Below are 22,020 nucleotides of genomic sequence, written 5' to 3'. Positions count from 1 at the left end.
TTCCAGGGATACGTGTAACTAAATTGGGGGGCTGCAGTCTTCTTGCCATTCGGGGCTATATCTTCTGGGCAGCAGTCCTGGGCTGGGAGCACTGAGAGGTATGCGGGCGGCTGCAATTTAAATATGGTGCCCAGGGAAGCGGCGAAGTAACGGAGTGGCAGGCAAATGAGAGTCTGCTCGCCATTGAAAAGGCATGTTTCCTGGAAATGCATGATTGATGAGGCAGGATTGGGACAGTACAGTATGAAAAGCTGCCATTGCGGTTGGCAGGTAAAATGTTCTTTCCCCCCCCCCCCCCACCGTTACCACACACAGTGCAAATCTGGGATGATTCCTACGTTTTCCATATGAACTGATTAAGAATGGCAAACTTGCACAATGTGACTGAACATTCTAGATACTGTAACAGTTACACCAAGGAAAATGAACACTCAAGCATTTGGAATCTTTCTTTATATTTTGAAATAGAATTGAAAACAAAACACTGGAGAAATGGGTTTATTAGTAGTATTAATAATAACAGTTGCATTTTTATAGTGCATTTCCACATGGGAACATTTCGAAATACTCCACACGAAACTGTATTACTTTGAAAATTCAGTGACAAACCTGCAACATCCTATAATCAGTAAAGGGATATTTGACCAATCCATCCAGTTACTTTTGCTTAAAGAGACAGAAAAACATTACAGGTAAATATCCATTTGTACTTTCCAAGTAAAATGCATAATAGTGCATTTACCTTCATTACATCCTGTTGATAAATAGAAAATACAAAGTGCAAACATGCAATTATTGGGCCTGAAAATCTATGACCGTTCTGATTCAATCCACTGTAAACTTGGCAGGAATATCTGCAACCTGGACCTGGATAAACCGAGCCTTAAATCAGGGATTCAATGATGGATTAATAAGGGTGGAGCATCTGCCTGCTCCTACTAATGCCGGCTGAGCAGCACCTAGAAACAGAGATTCAAGAAGTCCAGAGTTCCTGCACCTGGTCTTCTGGTGGGAGCCTAGCGTAGCATCCATGGCTCTGCAACTTGTGTCACCACAGATACCCTGGCAGGAGTGGACCTCACCCTATGTTCCAGGCTGGAGTAAAGCCCTTGAACCCTCAAAGGTGAGAAGACAATTTTTCTAATATTTAAAAACAGCCATTTTGCAAAGGGGGCCATGGGGACATCTCATATTTGTTTCTACATCTGTGTCCGCAATTGCCACCATAATTTTGTTCATGACTGGAATATATTGAGATAAATATTATGTTCATGCTGCTAGCCCTGAAGCTTTATTGTACTGGGATTTTGAGAATGTGTGCATGCAGGGATTGATTTACTCAATTCTCAGCTATATGATTTTCTTCCCATTAAAATGAATAAAATTGGCTGACAGGTTGGTAACTGTAATGATCCATCCCAATCCCTAGATTTTAACTTTCTTCCCAATTCCTGTATGAACCCTGCAGCTAATTGTTTTTCGTTCATCACAGCCTATGCCAATCCTTTCTAGACCTGGCGCACTTCCAGCATGGATCACTGGATTGTGATTCGAACAGGAATCCTGGATGATTTAATTCCTCAAGCGTGGCTTGGTGAAGCCATTTGGAGAGGTCCAGCACAGAAATATAGGCAATCCTGAGATGTTCCTGTTCTGTCTGGCTCGGGGACCACACTATGTGCTGTACCTGCCCACCACGACCTTGGATTTTTTACTTCTTAAAATATTAGTGATAAGAAAATGTTGGCATTAATTTATGAATATTAATTAATTAAATCCAGCGTTATCATGGAAAGCAGTTAGACAGCTCCTAAGGTCGTCTAAATTGCTGAGTGACACCATCAATAAGACAATGGGTAGAATCATCCCAGCTTTGCACTAAATGCAGTAGCAGGCAGGGAGAAAGATGTTTTACCTGCCGGCTGCAATGCCGGGTGTCTGCGCCGTATCATCCTGCTCCCAGCGCATCCCACCTCATTAATAATGCATTCACGGGAAACATGCCGGATTGTTGGCGGGCGGGCATGGATTTGCCCAACGCACCGTGACCTCAGCGCTTCCTTGCTCTGCATGCCATATTTAAAGTGCACCGAAATGCACGCCTACTTCATGTCTCCAGACCAGGACTGCTCCAGGTGACAGTAAGCAAAGAACAGCAGATTTAGTGGCGCCTGCCTGAGGCGCCTGCTGGACGCAGTTGAAGGCCACTGCAATGTCCTCAACCCCTTTCTGGCCACAGAAGGTCCACCAGAGTCACCAATCCAGCCCGTGAGGCGGTGACAGCGGCGGTCAGTGCCACCAGAGCACAGAGGAGGTCAGCCATCCAATGCAGGAAGAGGATACCCTCAATCATGTTGCGTGCCACTACCACTGTGCTAAATGGGATAGATTTCAAACAGACCTAGCAACCCAGGACTGGGCATCTGTTGTAGGCCATCAGCAGCAGCAGAACTGTACTCAGCCACAATCTGTAACCCAATAGTCCAGCATATCCCCCATTCTAACATTACCACCAAACCAAGGGATCAATCCTGGTTCAATGAAGAGTGCAGGAGGGCATGCCAGGAGCAGCACTAGGCATACTTAAGAATAAGGCATCAACTTGGTGAAGCTATAACACAGGGCTACTTGCATACCAAGTAGCATAAGCAGCAAGTGATAGACAGAGCTAAGCTCTTCCACAGCCAACGGATCAGATCTAAGCACTGTGGTTCTGCCACATCCAGTCGGGAATGGTGGTGGACAATTAAACAACTTACTTATCTCAAATATCCCCATTCTCAATGATAGAGGAGCCCAGAACATCAGCACAAAGGTTAAGGCTGAAGCATTCACAACAATCTTCAGCCAGAAGGGCCGACTAGATGATCCACCTCGGCCTCCTCCAGTGGTCCCAAGCAACACAGATATCGGTCTTCAGCCGATTTGATTCACTCCACGTGATATCAAGAAACAGATGAAGGCACTGGATACTGAAAAGGTTATGAGACCTGACAATATTCCAGCAATAGTACTGAAGACTTGTGCTCCAGAACTTGCTGCACCACTGCCAAGCTGTTCCAGTACAGCTACAACACTGGCACCTACCCAGCTGTGTGGAAAATTGTCCAGGTATGTCCTGTATACAAAAAGCAACAAATCCAACCTGGCCAATTACCGCCCTATTAAGCTACTCTTGGTCATCAGTAAAATGTCATCAACAGTGCTATTAGATGGCACTTGCTTAGCAATAACCTGTTCATTGATACTCAGTTTGGGTTCCGCCAGGGCCACTCAGCTCCTGATCTCATTACAGCCTTGGTTCAAACATAGACAAAAGAGCTGAACTCCAGAAGTGAGGTGAGAGTGATTGCCCTTGACATCAAAGCAACATTTGACTGAGTGTGGCATCAAGGAGCCCTAGCAAAACTGGAGTCAATGGAGTCCAGGGGAAAACTCTCCGCTGGTTGGAGTCATACCTAGCACAAAAGAAGATGGTTGTGGCTGCTGGGTGTCAATCATCTCAGTTCCAGAATATCACTGCAGGAGTTCTTCAAGGCAGTGTCCTTGGCCTAACCATCTTCACCTGCTTCATCAATGATCTTCCTTCCATTGTAAGGTCAAAAGTGGGGATGTTCCCTGATGATTGCACAATGTTCAGCACCATTTGTGACTCTTCAGGTAGTGAAGCAGTCCATGTCCAAATGCAGCAAGCCCGGACAATATCTAGGCTTGGGCTGACAAGTGGCAAGTAACATTTGCACCACACAAGTGCCAGGCAATGACCATCTCCAACAAGGGAGAATCTAACCATCACCCCTTGACAATCAATGGTATTACTATTGCTGAGTCCCTTACTATCAACACCCTGGGGGTTACCATTGACCTGAAACTGAACTGGACAAGCCATATAAACACTGTGGCTACAAGAGCAGGTCTGAGGCTAGGAATCCTGTGGCGAGTAACTCACTTTCTGACTCCCCAAAGCCTGTCCACCACCTACAAGGCACAGGTCAGGACTGTGATGGAATACTCTCTTCTTGCCTGGATGATTGCATCTCCAACACCACTCAGAAAGCTTGACATCATTCAGGACAAAGCAGCCCGCTTGATTGGCACCCCTTCCACAAACATTCACTTCCTCCACCACCGACGTACAGTGGTAGCAGTGTGTACCATCTACAAAATGCATTGCAGAAACTCACCAAGGCTCCTTAGGCAGCACTTTCCAAACCCATGACCACTACCATCTAGAAGGACAAGGGCAGCAGATACATGGGAACACCACCACCTGGGAGTTCCCCAACAAGCTACTCACCATCCTGATTTGGAAATATATCATCGTTTCTTCACTGTCGCTGGGTCAAAATCCTGGAACTCCCTCCCTAACAGCACTGTGGGTGTACCTCTCCCACAGGGACTGCAGTGGTTCAAGAAGGCAACTCACCACCACCCACTCAAGGGCAATTAGGGATGGGCAATAAATGCCAGCCTTGCCAGCAAAGGCCACATCCTGCAAATGAATAAAAAGAAATGTGCCATTCACAGAGGCAGATGGCCATTTAAATCATCAGCTGCCTCCACTGAAATCATATTTTTGTATTCCAGGTTTTTGAAACCCAAACTGTGCATTTTAGATACGGTAAGAGCAGGTCTGAACTTTGTGGATTTGTTTGGATAGCCCCTTTGGATATGGTCCCAGGACACCATTCAGGGAGGCCAGGTGCCTTTTAGGGGAGATAAGCTACCTTTAGAATTGTTAAAAGTAGGCATAAATGTTTGTAAAAAGTGCATAAACTCATTAACTGTCAAGCTCATTGGTACTGTCAACAGACTTGTCAAAATCAACTGTCTAAGCTGTCAGAAGCAACTGTCAAGAACACCTGTCAAAAGTGTAAAGAGAACCTGTTAAAAGGACCCATCAAGAACTGTCAAAAGCACTTGTCAGAGGGAGCTGTCAAGCTATTAAGGCACTTAAACGTCCTGTCCTTTAAATCTTTGAAAAAATGCCTGGAGTGCTAAAAAAAATCATTGCATTCTATTTCACTCTCTTCAAATTGGGAGTTGAATGTACTGTTGGTACAACTAGACAGTATGCATGTATAGTTTACCAAGGGTCTGATCATACTAAAGAAGACACTGCCACAAAATGGGGACCAAGATATCTGAGCATTTGATCTTGAAAGGATTTTAGTTTCAATAGTTGATCCAAGCCAGACAGCGATAGAGAACATTAAAGCACTGTTAGGTTGCACATCTATAATTCTCCATTTGAAGAGGTTTTAGTCTTGGTAGCAGTGACATAAAGAGGAGCTGAGCAGAGGACAGGCAACTCATTTCAGGAAGTATTGGATAATTGGACAACAGGTTATTTTGAAAGTTTGTAGTGCACACTTTAGCAGCTGCCTCAACAACAACATTGAAGGAATCCTGGGAGCATTTGGTCTTCATGCCCTCTTCACTAAGAGAACAAAATGAGTATTTAAAACAGGGAACATATTGATCTTAAATAAATTCCTCTGTGATAGTAAAATGTTTATGGCTTGAACCCTACCTAACTTCAGACACATCATCTGGATAAAGCTTCTTTATGTACAAATGAATAAATCACTCAAGCAGGACTAATTTCCTTAAGTCCAGAATACTGGACAACAAATCAGAAAGAAAAAAATACATTCCACGCTCAGAAGAGTATTTTTCTGGAAACTATCCTCCCATCACAGATACTTTAGCATGATGTCATGTCATATCTGTAACAAAACCACAGACTGAAAATTTTCCCACTGGATCCAAATATTTCACACACTTTTATTTATTTAACACCACGCAGATAGTCTTAAAGTATTTGCCAGCCCAGATTCCAATTTTAATTAATCAGGTCTAATATAACAGATATCAATCAAAATGCAGAGTTTGTTTTAAAACTTTAATTAACAACTGGTGGGCACACCATTTGTTCACACATCTTAAAGAAAGATTATTCAGGGCAGTGTTTGCATGTTTGCCACACATTCTAACAGCTCAGTAACAAATTTTTATCAGCTTACCCCATTCTTCAGAGTGCAGACCACATAATAGTTCAAAGTGTCAATTTATTATAGAAGTGCTGCATACTGTACAATCTATCGGATAATGCAAAATGAATCCTATGACAAACAGATTTCTGACACTAGTTCCATGACTTTCTGCTTTATGCCACTTGAGACACAACACAGTGGAAGGCACAATCAACATCAGAAGATCATTGTATGGCCTTCTTTGCTTATGATTTGAACTCAAACAATGACGGAAGAATTTTTGTTGTAAACATACCATGATTTATTGAAGATCAACATTCAAAGATATTATTCATAACCTCCCTGTCCCCACTCCCCTCTCTTAAAATCTCACCGTTCCCTATTAAAGTCCTAACAACTTCTTATTAAAAGCCCACTTCTCCCACTTATTGACACCCCCTTCTTCCTCCTTTTAAAGTCCTTAACCCCCAGCTCTTAGTAAAGATCCACTCCCCACCTCTGTTTAAAGATCCACTCCTCCCCTCTTATTAAAGCACCATTATTCCTCCTCTGATTAAAGTTCCATTTCCCTTACTCTTATTAAAGGCCTACTCGCTGTGCTCTTATTAAACACTGCTCCACCTGTTTTTTTTGAAGTTCTATTCCTCAGCCCAGCTGGCTCCAACTATCATTTGTTACTTCTTATATAGAAACTCCATTGCTGTGGAATGAGAAAAATAGAAAGACACATGAACAGGCAGAATGGTTAAAGAAGTATGAACATTACCTGGAGAAGATTGGGGCTTCAATCTCAAATGAAAAAAGTAAAAAGAGGAACAAATGGAAAGCAAAATGTAAAAGGAGAAAGAAACAGACTAGAACAAAGGCAAAGGAGGAGAAAAATACTGGAGTGAAAGAAGATAGAAATGGAAAAAAGAAATAGAAAAGTAAAAATTAGAAGAAGTGAAGAAAGAAAGAGAGATAAATTATTGTAGACTTATTACCAGCAGGATCCTTATCTAGAGTGGCATGAAACACTACGAGTTCTTAATTGTGTTCAGTCCAAAAATGTTTGAGAATTATTGAATCAGATTGTTTTCATTAAATGTACATTCTAGAATAACAATTGGCTTGACCAATGTTTGAATAAAGGTAGGTGGGTGGGGCATGCATGTGGGCCTCAAATGTTTCCACTATAATTGTATCTATGGTTGTGCTTTCAGCTTAAGCAGGATGGCAAGGGGAGCAAAAAATTTCCTCTTGTTAAAGGCTGGGATTGGAGCTGCAGTCATGGGCACCCTGACCATGATGGAGATTGGCAGAGTGACGGCAGTACAGGCTGTTAGCTAATGGAGAGTTTGAGGTGGACCAGAGGCCTGTTGACAGCAATAGATATATATACAATGCCACCTTTGTTTAAAATTCATTAATGGGGTGTGGGCATCGCTGGTTAGGCTGGAATTTATTGCCCATCCCTAATTGGCCTTGAGAAAGTGGTGGTGAGCTGCCTTCTTGAACCACTGCAGACCATGTGCTGTAGGTACACCCACAGTGCTGTTAGGGAGTGAGTTCCAGGATTTTGATCCAGCGACAGTGAAGGATATATTTCCAAGTCAGGATGGCATGTGACTTGGAGGGAAACTTGCAGGTGGTGGTGTTCCCATGTATCGGCTGCCCTTGTCCTTCTAGGTGGTAGTAGATGTGGGTTTGAAAGGTGCAATCTAAGGAGCCTTGGTGAGTTCCTGCAGTGTAAGTTCTGGATGGTACACATTGCTGCCACTGTGTATTGGTGGTGGAGGGACTAAATGTTTACAGACGGGGTGCCAATCAAGCGGTCTGCTCCGTCCTGGATGGTGTCAAGCTTCTTGAGTGCTGTGGGAGCTGCACTCTTCCAGGCAAGTGGGGAGTATTCCATCACACTCCTGACTTGTGCCTTGTAGATGCTGGACAGGCAATGGGGAGTCAGGAGGTGAGTTACGCACTGCAGGGTTTCTAGCTTCTGACCTGCCCTTGTAGCCACAGTATTTATATGGATAGTCCACTTCAGCTTCTGGTCAATTGTAACCCTCAGGATATTTTAATAAGCAATTCAGTGATCGTAATGCCATTGAATGTCAAAGGGTAATGGTTGGATCCTCTTTTGTTGGAGATGGTTATTGCCTGGCACTTGGGCCCTTGTGTGGCATGAATGTTACTTACCACTTAGCCCAAGCCTGGGAATTGTCCAGGTCTTGCTGCATTTGGGCATGGATTGCTTCAGTATCTGAGGAATCTTGAATGGTGTTGAACATTGTGCGATTATCAGGAAACATCCACAATTTGACCTTATGATGGAAGGAAGATCATTGATGAAGTAGCTGAAGATCGTTGGGTCTGGGACACTACCCTGAGGAACTCCTGCAGTGATGTCCTGGAACTGAGATGATTGACCTCCAACAACCACAACCATCTTCCTTTGTGCTAGATATGACCCCAACTGGCAGGGAATTTTCCCCCTGATTCCCACTGACTCCAGTTTTGCTAGTGCTCCTTGGTGCCATACTCTGTCAAATGCTGCCTTGAGTCAAGGGCGGTTACTTTTACCTCACCTCTGGAGTTCAGCTCTTTTGTCCATGTTTGAACCAAGGCTGTAATGAGGTCAGGAGCTGACTGACCCTGACAGAACCCAAACTGAGTGTCAATGAGCAGGTTGTCGCTGTGTAAGTGCCACTTGATAGCACTGTTGATGACCCTTTCCCTTACTTTACTGATGATCGAGAGTAGACTGATGGATGGTAACTGGCTGGGTTGGATTTGTCCTCCTTTTTGATTATAGGGAAAACCTGGGCAATTTTCCACATTGATGGGTAAATGCCAGTATTGTAGCTTTACTGGAATTTGGCTCGGGGCAAATTACCAGAGACACTGAAAGGGTCATTTACACTCCTTTTATGGTGAGTCTTGACCACTTGGAGAATGCATCAGAAATTCTGCACAAGTTTTTTGACTATTCCATTGCTCCAAAGTTATTCTGCATGGAACTGGAAATGAAAAAAGAAATGACAGCAGAAGCAGGACAGCACAGGGACAGAGCTCCTAGACATTGTGCTATAATGTGGTGAAAGAATGTGGTGGGAACATGCACTCATATTTTAGACTCCCCCAAAAGTGAGATACCAATCTCTGCTATGTTGATTGGGACAGCAAGCAGTTTCTCATGAGGTGAGCTAGCAGCATTGGCATTGGTGAAACCTGGAAGCTGGCCCCATGACAACAATGCATATCATATAACTAATAATTATGAGTAAAAAAAATTAATATTTGAAAAAAGATAAGGAGGGGTGACTTTTATGTTAACCAGCTTGAGTTCTAGATATTAGCTACAAAAACTAACTTTGCAGTGTGAATTCTGTCAATGAATGATGAGAAATTGAAAAAAAAGCAAGCATTGGCTTAGCTCCCTTGAATGCTCAGTTGGTAAAGGTATTCTGTGACTGTGCCATACAGACCAGAAGCTTCCAAGTTTGCTTGCCAATCTGTGCTGAATTAGTTGATCTCAGCAAGGGTGGCAGAAGGAGCACTGCAATTGGGCTCATTACTCCCTCTTACTGGATTCTGTTACCTTTCTGAGGCACTTAAGCTAATGCTTTCTCTTAGACAACTTGCTTTGCCTTTTTTCCTCTTTTGAAAGCATTGATGGCCAATCAGGTAATGTTCTAGGAGTTCTGGACACTAGGCAGTATCTAGCCTAGGTGGCTAATCTCCATGTGTGAGCTCAATGTGTATTGGCAAGCTATTTGACTAGAGAGAGCATCACAGTTAAGCTCAATCTTGAATTTACCTGATATTTGCCCACACAGTCTCCAGCAGAGATCAGTTAATACCTGTCATGGGATCTATAAATGATTTTGGCATCTCCAATACATGGGCATTGTGTTCTAATGCAGGCCTCCTACTGACTCCCTACTTGAGGCCAGGTAACACAGACTGGAATTCAAATCTGAAACTTTCGGGTCTTTACTGATCGAGTAATTGAGGGAATTAAGTAAATGCTGTTCATCAAAATCTGTGGCCTGAATTTTTCAGATGGCAGGGTTTCCCATGAGCGTCAATTGGCTGCAGGTGAGATTTGCACCTCACTCAGGAGGAAGGCCCGCCTCAGAGAGCTGCCAGCCAATCTGATTGACTGGCAGCCCTCTCATCCCTGCAGCGACAAAAGCTGCAGTGGGCAGAAGATAAAGTGCTTCAACATGCCAGAGCCTAAGTCCCAGGACTGGACAGCAAGGTAAGTCTTGGGAGGGGTGGATAAGGAAGGCTGGGGGGGGGGGATAAGTGGGCGATTGGGTTGTTGGGGGAGAGACCAAGGGGGTGAGGGAGATCCAGTAGCCACCGGACTTTAAGTCAGAAGGGGCTTCTGATGGAGGCGCCCCCTGCCCACCAACCTTCCTGCCTGAGGCCTAAGCATGTTCATCTTTGGGCTTCCCCCCTCGCCCGGTAAACCCTGCCGCAAGCCTAAAAATTGAGGTTGGGTGGGAATTAAGTGACCAATAATTTGCCACTTAGGGGCCTCAGTTGGGGCAAGGGTGAGCTTCCCATCTTCCCATCTGAGGCTTTGCCTGCCCCAGCGTAAAATTGCTGCGAGGTCAGGGTGGGCAGGACCCCAGAGGGAATCCCATCCCTTCAATTTCAAGCTTCCTTCCCCCCACCAGGCCCCTGCCTAAAAACCTGCTGGCAGGGGAGAATGAAATTCAGGCCTATGTCAGAATTTACACTGCAAAGTTGGGCTGTGCAGCAGACACTAGAATACCTGGCATGACTACTAATGACAAGAACAGCAGTCTTACTATTAAAGTCTTTTCAATATGGAAAACAAAGACTGAGGAAGGCCATTCAACTCATCCAGCCAGCCTGCTTTGCACCCCCTACTCCAGGTATAAAAATCTACTGTTAATGCATGTTTTTTTTCCCCTCAGGAAACTTGTATCTTGTACGGAAAACTCATCTCTTGCTCATGGGAGTTGCCAAGTATAACCAAAAACTGAAGAAAAAGTGGTAAAAGACAGTATCAGTGTGCTTTACAAAGCATGATGGGTGACATGACATGCTCTTAAAGGAATAGGCAATGTGAAATCATCCCCCCCCCCCCACCCCACCACCAACCACTATGATCTAAACTGGCTTTAGAATATTCCATGTAATGAAGAGAATTAATGAAGAAAAAATGCACTTCCTTTTGTTCAAACAGACATTTTGAAGAATCTGTGGGAATGTTTCACAGCCTTTAATTGTGAAAATCCAGATGACAGGGTTGGTATGCTAACAATAAGGAATGGTACATTTTTGGTTTTATCCATAATCAGAGGGAAAATGGAACAAAAAGTTGGCCCAAAAGTTGTTTCTTGCAGTGCACAATGAAATGGTAGCATCAATAAATTATTTTAAATTTAGAAAACTGTTAATACAACCTGGTGTCCCTTTTTTTGGAACTAATAAAATCATCCAGTCCACCATTTCCAAATGTCATAAGAAACTATTAGAACATATTTGTGAAATTTGAATAGGTTGTTGGAGCACATTTAGCTAAAGCTGTTACAGAGATACAGTACTGTAGTATTATTAGATCCCATTAATCATCACTCTGCTAAAGGCACTGACAACAACTATGAAAAGGAATTTTACAGTATATAAATGATGTGTTCTCTTTCATACCTATTGTGTGATACAAAGGAATTCTAGGCATGATGGCAAGAATAATGCCAAAGACTTCAGTTTTAATTAATATTTACAAAACCAAGGACTACAATCTAAAATATTACACAATACTGACTGCAATAGCAGTGAACTATTATACCATTCCAAAGGTGTTATAATATTTGAAGCCAAAAGCAGAAGGTTCAGCTGGCATCCAAAAAGACAAGGAAATCCTTGTGCTGGCTTCTTATAACCAGCAGTAAGGCCAGTGCATTTTTTTTTTTATTATTTATTCAGTAAAGTTCAACTTTGTCCTCAGTTTGTTATGCCCCTTTTATATAGATACCATCCTCCATCAGCAGGTGAATCAGGCCTGATTACTGGCCTCTCTGAGAACGCAGCTCAACCTGCCAAGATGTGCATGTCGGAGTACAGAAAGGGACCTCAGTCACTCATGATGTCAGGCCTAGACAGGCAAAACTTGTTCCCAGCAGGAAATCTTTAGTATAAATGTCAGTGTTTGTTGATGTAGCAAATGCATATTGTAATGGTATTATCAGTTATACAATTCACCCAGCTAAAGGGGTCCTGTAATACACCCTATTTCTATTATTCTTCTAGTTGGGTGCCAGTAGCTGTTAAACACAACATTACATTATATGTTTATCCTAGATTTACATCAAATTTGTCTTATTTGAATAATATTAACTTAGTTGAAGAACATGTTGTTGCAACTTCCTTTCGGATTTTACCAGTTGACTGCATTACTACGACGGCTGATCGACAGAGTTGTGTCAGTGTAGTAAATGAATATTGTGATGACATCATGAACCATACAGCACATGACATTAAAAACGTCTTGTAATATAGTTCAATTGAAAGCAGGATAGACTCCATAGCACTACAAAAATGGAACGCAATTTTAAATCTCCAATATTTGTAAGGAGGATTGGGCCAGATCACAACAGTGAGAGTGCCTCACACCTGACGGCCAGGTTCTTACCTGCAATAGAGAGGAAGCATTGCTCCTACATGCCTAGTTTCCTTTCCACCATTGCCACTCACTCCTTCCAGTTTCTAACGCATGTCCCGGTCCCTCCTAACCATATCCCCAGCACCTTCACCTGACGGGGTAGGGGACAAAGGATTGGTCAGCCCAGTTCCCAAAGAACATGGCCTCGCTCTTGCCATGATTTACCTTGGCTCCCGAGGCCAGTTCGAACTGGTCACAGATGTTGATCAGTCAGCGCACCGACAGCAGATCCGAGCAGAAGACGGCGGCATCGTCCATGTACAGGGAGGCTTTGAGCTGAGTACCTCCATTGCCTGGGATCATCACTCCTCTAATGCCCGGATCCTTCCTGATGGACTCAGCAAAGGGTTCTATGCAACACACAAACAGGACAGGGGAGAGAGGGCAGCCCTGCCTGACTCCAGATTTAGTTGGAAAGCTTTCTGATCCCCATCCATTGATTGAGACTACGCTACTGATGTTAGTGTAGAGCAGTTGGATCCAGTTGCGGATTCCCTCCCCGAATACCATTTTGGAGAGCACATCCACCGTGTAGGTGTGCAATATTCTGTCCAAGGCCTTCTCCTGATCTAGGCTGATGAGGCAGGTGTCCACACCCTGTCCTGCACATAAACAACCGTATCCCTGAGTAGCATGAGGCTGTCAGAGATCTTCCTGCTGCGGGGCAGGAAGCATAGCACAGGTTTGATCAGGGTAGATCACCAACTCCAGAGTAGACTTGACCGATTGGTGATGACTTTGGACAGAATCTTTTCGTCCACATTCAACAGTGAAATGGGTCGTAAATTTCTAATTTCCTCCCGTTCCCCCTTCTCCTTGTAGATGAGGGTGATAATACCTTTCCTCATGGATTCTAACATGCTGCTAGACAGAGCATACTCTCATACCCTTCTAGCAGGTCTGGGCCAATCCAGTCCCACAGAGCCAATTACAACTCAGCCGGTAAGCCGTCGCTTCCGGGAGCTTTACTCTTCTCAAAGGACACAAGGGCCTTAGTCAGCTCGTCAGGAGTTAGCAGTTTGTCCAGACTCTCCTGTGTTCCTATCGTCTAAGACCTTTGTGATAGAGGACAGGAAGTATTAGGAGGCTGTGCTGTCTGTGGGTTTCATGTCATACAATCCGGCATAAAAGGATTTGCTGATCCTCAAAATGTCAGACTGCGATGAGTTTACTGAGTCATCTTCTTCTTTCAGGCTGCTGATCACAGAGCTCTCTCTGTGTATCTTTTGGAATGAAGAAGAAATGTGAGCACGTCTCATTCTGCTCCACGGAGTGAACTCTGGACTGGAAAATGATCTTGGAGGCCTCCGAGGCAAAGAGTGAGGCTTGCTAGCTCTTCACTTCTTTGAGTTCCTCCTTGACACTGACTCCCATCGACTGCAGCCGGAGCAGGTTCTGCATGTTTTTCTGGAGTCGGGACATTTCCCTCTGTTCCTTTCTAGCTTTCTGGACACCTTTGAGGATGAAAAACCTCTTGATGTTCTCCTTGATCGCTTCCCACCAGTGTGTCAGGGACTCAAAGAGGAGTTTCACAGTTCTCCAACCGTTGTAATCCCTCTTGAGTTCCTCAATGTTCTCTGGGGTCAGCAGTTGCACGTTCAGCTTCCATATCCCCTTGCCAACCCTCTGGTCTTCCTGTGACAGTCAGCCAGTAGGAGGCAGTGGTCAGAGAAAAACACTGGCTTGACATTGGTGGATCTGTCTGTGAACGCACCCGCAATCACCCGAGCCATCTTTCGCTTAATCTGAAGGTCGAAAATGAATCGTGTTCACAGGGATGCGATGTACAAGCCCCTAGGTAAAGGGGGAAAAAATGACCCGACCATCACCCTCATCTTGATGGCCACCTTTGTGTGTGTCTGCACCAAGCTGTGCATAGACCCTCGGTACGCAAACACCAAGTGTTACTACGTGCCGAGGTTCTACCTGTCCCCGGTGTTGTGAAGGATGGGTCTGGCCACACTGCTGCGGAATGCTCCAAGTCATTGGACCGTGCCGTACCACCTGTCCCTCATGGAAAAATTTATGCAGAGAAACACCTTTGACCACAAGTCCATCAGGCAGTGGTTGGCAGGTAATGTCCTAGAGGCCCTGCGGGAAAAGGAGAGGGTGGATCCTGTCGGATGGTTCCCTGAGCAGCCTTCAAAATCATTTGGCAAAATGCCTCATCTTCAGAACTTTCCAACAAGCACCAAGATGTAACTTGGCTGGTGGTAAGAAAGACCCTCCCCGTCAGATCCTTCCAATACCCCAGGAGTCTCAGCCCCTCTGCATGCTGCCTTCGAGGTGGCTGTGGTAGGGAAGAGACCGTTGTTCACCTCCTTCTGGACTGTGCTTTTGCAAAGAAGGTCTGGAGAGAGATGCAGTGGTTTTTGTCAAGGTTCATCCTGAGCAGTTCTGTGACACAGGACTCTGTGCTCTACAGGTTGTTCCCAGGGACGCACACCTAGACAAACATCAAATACTGCTGGAGGATCATCAACCCGGTGCAAAACTCTCTTTGGTCTGCCCAAAACTTGTTGGTCTTCCAGTGCAAGGAGTTGTTCCCAACCAAGTGTTGCAGCCTAGCACATTCCAAGGTCCAAGACTACGTGTTGAGGGACACACTAAAGCTAGGGGCAGCCACTGCAAAGGCGCAATGGGGAAAGGTCTAAGACCTTTCTGCCACAGTGCACCAAGGGGCTGGGAATTGTATAGACCCCTCGGGCTGTATAACTCACAATGAATGTATGTAGTGAATACTAAATGTATTATAATTGTATTGAAGCACCTCAGAGTGCATCCAATCCCATTGCACTATATGGCTGTCTGTAATGACCATATTGAAATGACTGTAATATTCATTGATTGTATTGAAGCACCTCGCGATCTATATGTAAAAGTTGAATATGATTGCACATTTTCTGATGGCCATTTAGAAATGTTTTGCAATGTTCTTTCAGATATTTTATGAATAAAGTATATTTTTCCAAAAAAAACATGTAAGGAGGATTCAATGATTGGGAAGATCCAAACAGGTCATCAATTGAACTCAACTCAGTGGAGGCCAGGAAAGATGACAGCTCCTGCTTCTCACAACAGCATTTATATTATTCTTAGGAGTGGCTCTATTTCCAGAAACATTAAGAAAGCAGACATATTTAGATGGATCTCAATACTTCAGTAGGCAGCAGTGAACTTTATGTACTTTACAGCACTACAGGCTAACATCAGTAGCAGTAAAGTAAATGGCACGTTAAAATTGAGTGATAATCCCCAGGATTGGCCATTTAGATGTCCGCTGCTTCGCTTTTCTTTTTTTGATATTCACAAGAAAGTAGTTTATATGTAGTCCAATGTTCACATGTGCGTTGCCTCCCAAATCCATGCCCAGCTTTTCTGCAATTCCACGTCTGACTTCTCCAATCACGTTTCCACACCTACCATGGCGCTGACACAGCCTGAATCAAAGTCACAGATGGCATCCTCTGTGACTGTAACTGTGGTGTGCTATCCTTTTTCTTCACTTGTTTGAAATCTTTCACAGGGTTGGTCACACCAACCTCTTCCAATGCCTCTCCTCAGTTGTCCAGCTGGGCGGGGCTGTCTCATTCCACTCTGACCACATCCAACCGCTGTGACAGATCTCCTCCAATGGTTTCTCTTCATGCTCTCCACATTGTTATGCCTGACATTCCCCAAGGATCTACCCTTAGCCCTTTCCTTTGTGTGCTTTTTCAGCAATATCATCTGAACACAAAATTCCAGATTCCACATTTATGCTGACAACATCCAACTTCATCTCTTTGCCACCTCGTTTTACCCCTCCACTGCCTGTGTTGTCTGTCTGCTTGTCCAACATCCACTTATTGATGAGCTGACTTTCCTCCAATTAACCCCTAAGAAGACCAAAGTCATTGCCTTCAATTCTCGCTGCAAATTCCTTTCTGTTGAAACCATTTCCATCTTCTGTCCTGGCCGCCATCTCAGGTTGATCCAGATTGTTTGCAAGCTTGGTGTTCTATTTGACCTGAACCAAACTTCTGGACCCCATGTCTCTTCATCTCAAAGACTGTATACTTCTGCCTCCATAATATTGCTCATCTCTGCCACTATCTCAGCCCATCTGTTGCTGAAAACCACATCCACACATTTGTTACTTTGAGACTCAACTATTCCAATGTTGTCCTAGTCAGACTCCTATCAACTACACTCCATAAACTTGGAAGCATCTAAAACTCTGCTGCCTGTGTCCTAACTTGAACCACCCATCAGCCCTGTGTTGTAGACTTACACTGGCCCCTGGGTTACGAATGCCTTGATTTTAAAATTCTCATTTCTGTGTTCCAAATGCTCCATTGCCTCACCACTACCTATTTCTGTCACCATCTCACACCCTATAACTCTTTGGGAACTCTGTGTTGCCTGAAATCTGGCATATTGTGCACTTTCATTTTGTTTGCTCGACAATTAGTCACCCATTCCCAATATCATCTTCTCTGGCTTGGTGACAACTTTTATCTGATTATGCTCCATGAAGCACCTTGGGACGTTTTTCTACTTGCTACATAAATGCAAGTTGTTGTTAGAAACTAATTTTGTTTGATCCTCCACACTCACAAAGTTTGAAAACTTCTTAGCTTTCTAAAAAATTGAAGGCGCAAATAACACAAGTTGTGATCACTTAATAAGTAACAACTAATACTGTTTTGGTTTCAACTCGATATGAATTTTCAACTGATCAGGTTTTGAATTTACCACTCTCAATAGGAGAGAAACACAAATATGGGGATGCAGTGGCACAGTGGTGCAGTGATATTGTCACTGGACTAGTGTTGCAGGGACCCAGGATAATGCTCTGGGGTTTGAATCCCATCATGGCAGATGGTGAAATTTGAATTCAATAAAAATCTGGAATTAAACCATTGCTGATTACTGGTTCCTTACCTGGCCTGGCCTGGCCTACATGTGTCTCCAGACCCACAGCAATGTGGTTGACTCTTAAACACCCTCTGAACAAGGGCAATTAGAGATGGGCAATGCTGGCCTAGCCAGTGATGCCCACTTCCCATGAATGAATAAAAAAACTCCCCTTTATAGAGAATACAATGTTTAATTGTGTTCAATAGTCCTGTGTTTGATTATGTGAGTCTGATTGCCATTGATGCTCACTGTGCTTGATTAGTTAAGCCTGAGTGTGGACTCAGAGAAAAGTAAACACAAAAGTAAACTGTCGAAGTTGCTGCAAGCATGGAGCAAACATTTTAAAGCACTGTGAATAAAACCTGTTACACACGTAGAAACTAATGTCATCTCTGCATAGTTCCAAGATATAAAATATGCAACAGCAATGATGGCAATAGGGTTCACACACCTGCCAGCTCATAACATTTTAAGTACAATACCAACAACATATCAGATTTGTTAATTAAGCATAATTTCTAATTCCCTGTATTTGAAAAGAATTTGAAAGCTCTATTGTTTTTGATTAATATCCAATCTTTAAATGGCATAATTCTTTAGCACAACTCCAGGTAAAAGCTTTGTTGTTGTGTGAAATGTACATGCAAAAGGTCTCAACTTGAACATTGCAATTTAAAAAATGAAAGCAGTAGGTTCTCATAATTCATCCAAAAATTTTAAATACATTTATCGAGATGCGAAGAAAGCATTGGAAAAACTTAAGCCATGGTGGAACTGGCTTCAAAACACTGTAATACCAGCATCAATGGTGCACTGTGCCCCTCCCAATTCCATGTGTCGTGTCTCATAGAGTATGTTATTTCACTACTTCTGATCTCACAACACTAATTCAAATAAAAAATAAATAAAATGCAGAGAATTAATCATGAAAAAGATAGCATTCACTGCATGAGGCATATTGATGTATCTCTTAAAGTTATTCAAAATAAGTTCATCTGCATGTCCTTAGTGCTTTGCATTACATTTAAGCACTTTTTCTGCTCTTGCTTACCCAAACAATGGACTTTGCAAATAACAGAACACCAAGGAGTCGTTAGGGCTCTCTCTTCATTACCTTGAAAAAAACAATCATTAGACACCAGAGTACATACGTAATTAGAAAATCACTTCCTTTGCAATCCAGGCTAAGTACTTTACATACTGTAATTACAGGGACAAAATCAATTTTTAATCATTTCACTGATTGGGCTCATCAGCTCTGTGGGAAAATTGTATCCTGCTTGTTGTGCAAAAGCAACATCTGGGAAAAAACAATTACCCTTTGTTTTCTACTACACCACTTTAAAGCTTCTTATTTATAAAAATCTGAGGGCAAAAGACTGAAACTGATTCTTCTAGAGGACATTATGTCCTTGATTATTTGTGGAACCGCTCAATGCATTTTTGTGAAGCTATTTCTTTTTTGTACTGTTTTATCATTACTTTTTGGAATTAATTATAGTGCATTATGCCTACCAGTGATGTTTTGTCATAAGACAAAAATAAGTTTGATTGCTTGCATTCAGTTGTCTGCTCATTCCAAAGCTGAAGTACTTAATTCATTGCAACCCACACACACTGTAAGAGCTCATCTTGCTAATAATGGATAATCTATTGTGTTGTTTGGGACCTTTGAGAAAAATTAATGATTTATGCAATGTAAAGAAATACCAATAAACTAGTCTGTCTACTGAATGCAATCAGGAGTAGATGGAGTTGGCAAGGCTTAACTAAACATTCTGTCCCTTTATTTGAAATCTTACCTCATTTACATTGCAGTAATAATTAGTGTTGCAAAAGCTGACTTCACTGTGAATTGATTATGAAGCGAAGTATCACTGCATAAGGTAGTATCTACAGATGAATGCACACTTATCATTCTCTTTAAATAGTCTGGCATACTTTTACTAACATTAGTAAAGCACAAATAAATAAATAAGAACTATTTGCCATTCTAACCCTTTTTGTCTTCACCAGGCGTTATTCTGTCCAAAATAAATCCAAATTGAACAGAAATTAGTTGTTTTGGAAAGTGCAAAGGGCTAATATTCTTTATTATGCCTCTTTTGACATTTAAAAAACATACCATTGACAACAAACTATCCGGTCAAACAGCACCGCACAAGGCAGGAAGGAGAAAAAGTCAGAGGGCTCCACCATTCATTTCAATACTCATTCACCAACTGGTTGCCGAATCCTAAGCATACAGCACAGGAGGTAGATTCAGGGTAAACAGTACAACAACAATACAAAATGTATTCATACACCAACTTGAACCTAACAAAATGTTCCAAGGCACCTCACAGAAATGTAATCAGATAAAAATTGACACCAAGCTAAAGACTGAGATATTAAGGTGGGTCACTAAAAGTGTGATCAAAGAGCTAATTGGCTCTTAGAGGAAAAGAGAGAGGTATACATGTGGAGAGGTTTAAGGAAGGAATTCCAGAACCAAGGGGCTTCAATTTTTGAAGGTACAGCCATCAATGGGAAAAGCTCACGATGCCAAGAGTTGGATAAATGCAGAGTTCTCAGGGGTTGTAGGGCTGGAGGAAATTACGGAGAGGGGCAGAGCCATTGATGGAGCATAATGTGAGAATGAGAATTTAAAATTTGAGACACTGGTATATTGGGAGTCAATGTAGGTCAGTAAGCCCAGGGGTTGGAAGAGCAGCACTTAGTGCAAGTTAAGAATGGAGAAGGTTACAAAGGTAGGAATGGACAAGGCCATAATGAGGTTTGAATAAAAACAAAAAAACTGCGGATGCTGGAAATCCAAAACAAAAACAGAATTACCTGGAAAAACTCAGCAGGTCTGGCAGCATCGGCGGAGAAGAAAAGAGTTGACGTTTCGAGTCCTCATGACCCTTCGACAGAACTTGAACTTTAAGTTCTTAGCTATAAATTCTATATTGATTGTTCATTTGTATTCCGGAAATGCCAATTGCTCAGAATTTGACCGAAACGAAGGCTAGAATAAAAACAGCTCAAAAAGACAAGGGGCCAGATTGAGTGCAACCCACTGCTGTGTGCTAGGTGGTGGCTAAGCCCACATAATTGTTCAGGAGGTCAGATACCCCATCCCCACTGGTGGGAAAACTGAGCCCCATTAAGTCAGCAGCAGGGATGGGATGATGGGGGGAACCTGCCTGCTGGTTATTTTGGCTCAAAATTGAGCCACTTAAAGGTTATTATACCTGAGCCCACCGGAAGTTAGTTGGGACTCAGGGATTCCCCTGAACTCGCATGGGTTTCCCATGCCCCTGAAGACCACCCAACAAACCCTGTTGGGTGTGACAGCACCCTGCCAGAGGATCCCTCTTTCATAAGCACGATGAAAGGAAGAGAGATGCCCACTGAGAGTCAAACCCTTCCTTTGCATGTGACCCTCTCTCCCCCTCAACAGTGTCCACCTCCCCGCAACCCCCAATCTGCCCCACTCACCTCTCTCCGGGGATCCCAAAATGCTCTCTGATGAAGGCAATGGAGAGCAATTGGCATGATACGCCAACAACTCTTGGCTGGCGGGATTTCCGCCACTGGGATCCTAAGTCCCAGGGAAGGTCTGACCCTGGCCAGTTAAGTGCTTAAATGGTGTTTAATTTGTTCAGGCATCCTCTCCCCCCATCCAACAAAGCGACATGGGTTTCCCACTGGCTTTCCAACCAGTGGGCAGGGCCTGCACTGGGAACATTAAATTTAGCTCAAGGTAAACCTGAAAGTAGTGATTATATGATTGGGTTTAAATCTGTCCTGGAGATTAAAGGAGGTCAGAAAGACTGAGAAAGGAAAGGAGTTCCAAATTTTTCAGGTAATCAATGTGTAACAAGAGACTGTGCAACAAGCATTGATTCCAACACCACAGATTCCAGAAGAGGGGAAAGTGTACAATACCTAGAGTTTACAACGAACAAGAGAAGAAAGTTCACAGCTATAGTAATAATAATAATAATAATAATAATAATGATAAAAATAGGAAAACATTAGGGGTTAGAGGTGGCAGAGGGATCACCGATCACTTGGCCAAGTTTTTCCTTGAATATTGTTTGGATATGCATGAAAAATGTTGGAAGAAAAATTTATGACCATAATGTAATTTTGCTTTTCGATGTATAGTGATTGTCTTGAAATAGTCCATGTTCATATTTATTTATTTACATTAATATGATAACGTATTTGCCCTAGGCACCTTTAATTATACTAAACAATGACTTTAATTGCTACTTCTAATGTTACTGTTTAAAACTGACAAAATCATTGCATGTGAAAGTGGCACCACTGCTTTATAATTTGCATTCAACTATTTGTAAACAGCACACAATAACTCAAGGGAAAAACAGAATTGAAAGCCCATAACCCTTCTGGCCCACTCCCACCATAATTCTTGTAGGAGTGTTACAG

General features: G+C 43.0%; 1 protein-coding gene across 1 annotated transcript in view; it reads right to left on the bottom strand.

Moving 5' to 3' along the window:
* The window catches only part of znf536 (zinc finger protein 536), a 560,712-nt gene that overhangs the window by 425,860 nt on the left and 112,832 nt on the right, over positions 1–22,020 (bottom strand). The window lies entirely within an intron of this gene.

Source organism: Carcharodon carcharias, chromosome 7, assembly GCF_017639515.1.
Source record: "Carcharodon carcharias isolate sCarCar2 chromosome 7, sCarCar2.pri, whole genome shotgun sequence".
Taxonomy (NCBI): domain Eukaryota; kingdom Metazoa; phylum Chordata; class Chondrichthyes; order Lamniformes; family Lamnidae; genus Carcharodon; species Carcharodon carcharias.
This window is presented reverse-complemented; position numbering and strand designations above follow the sequence as displayed.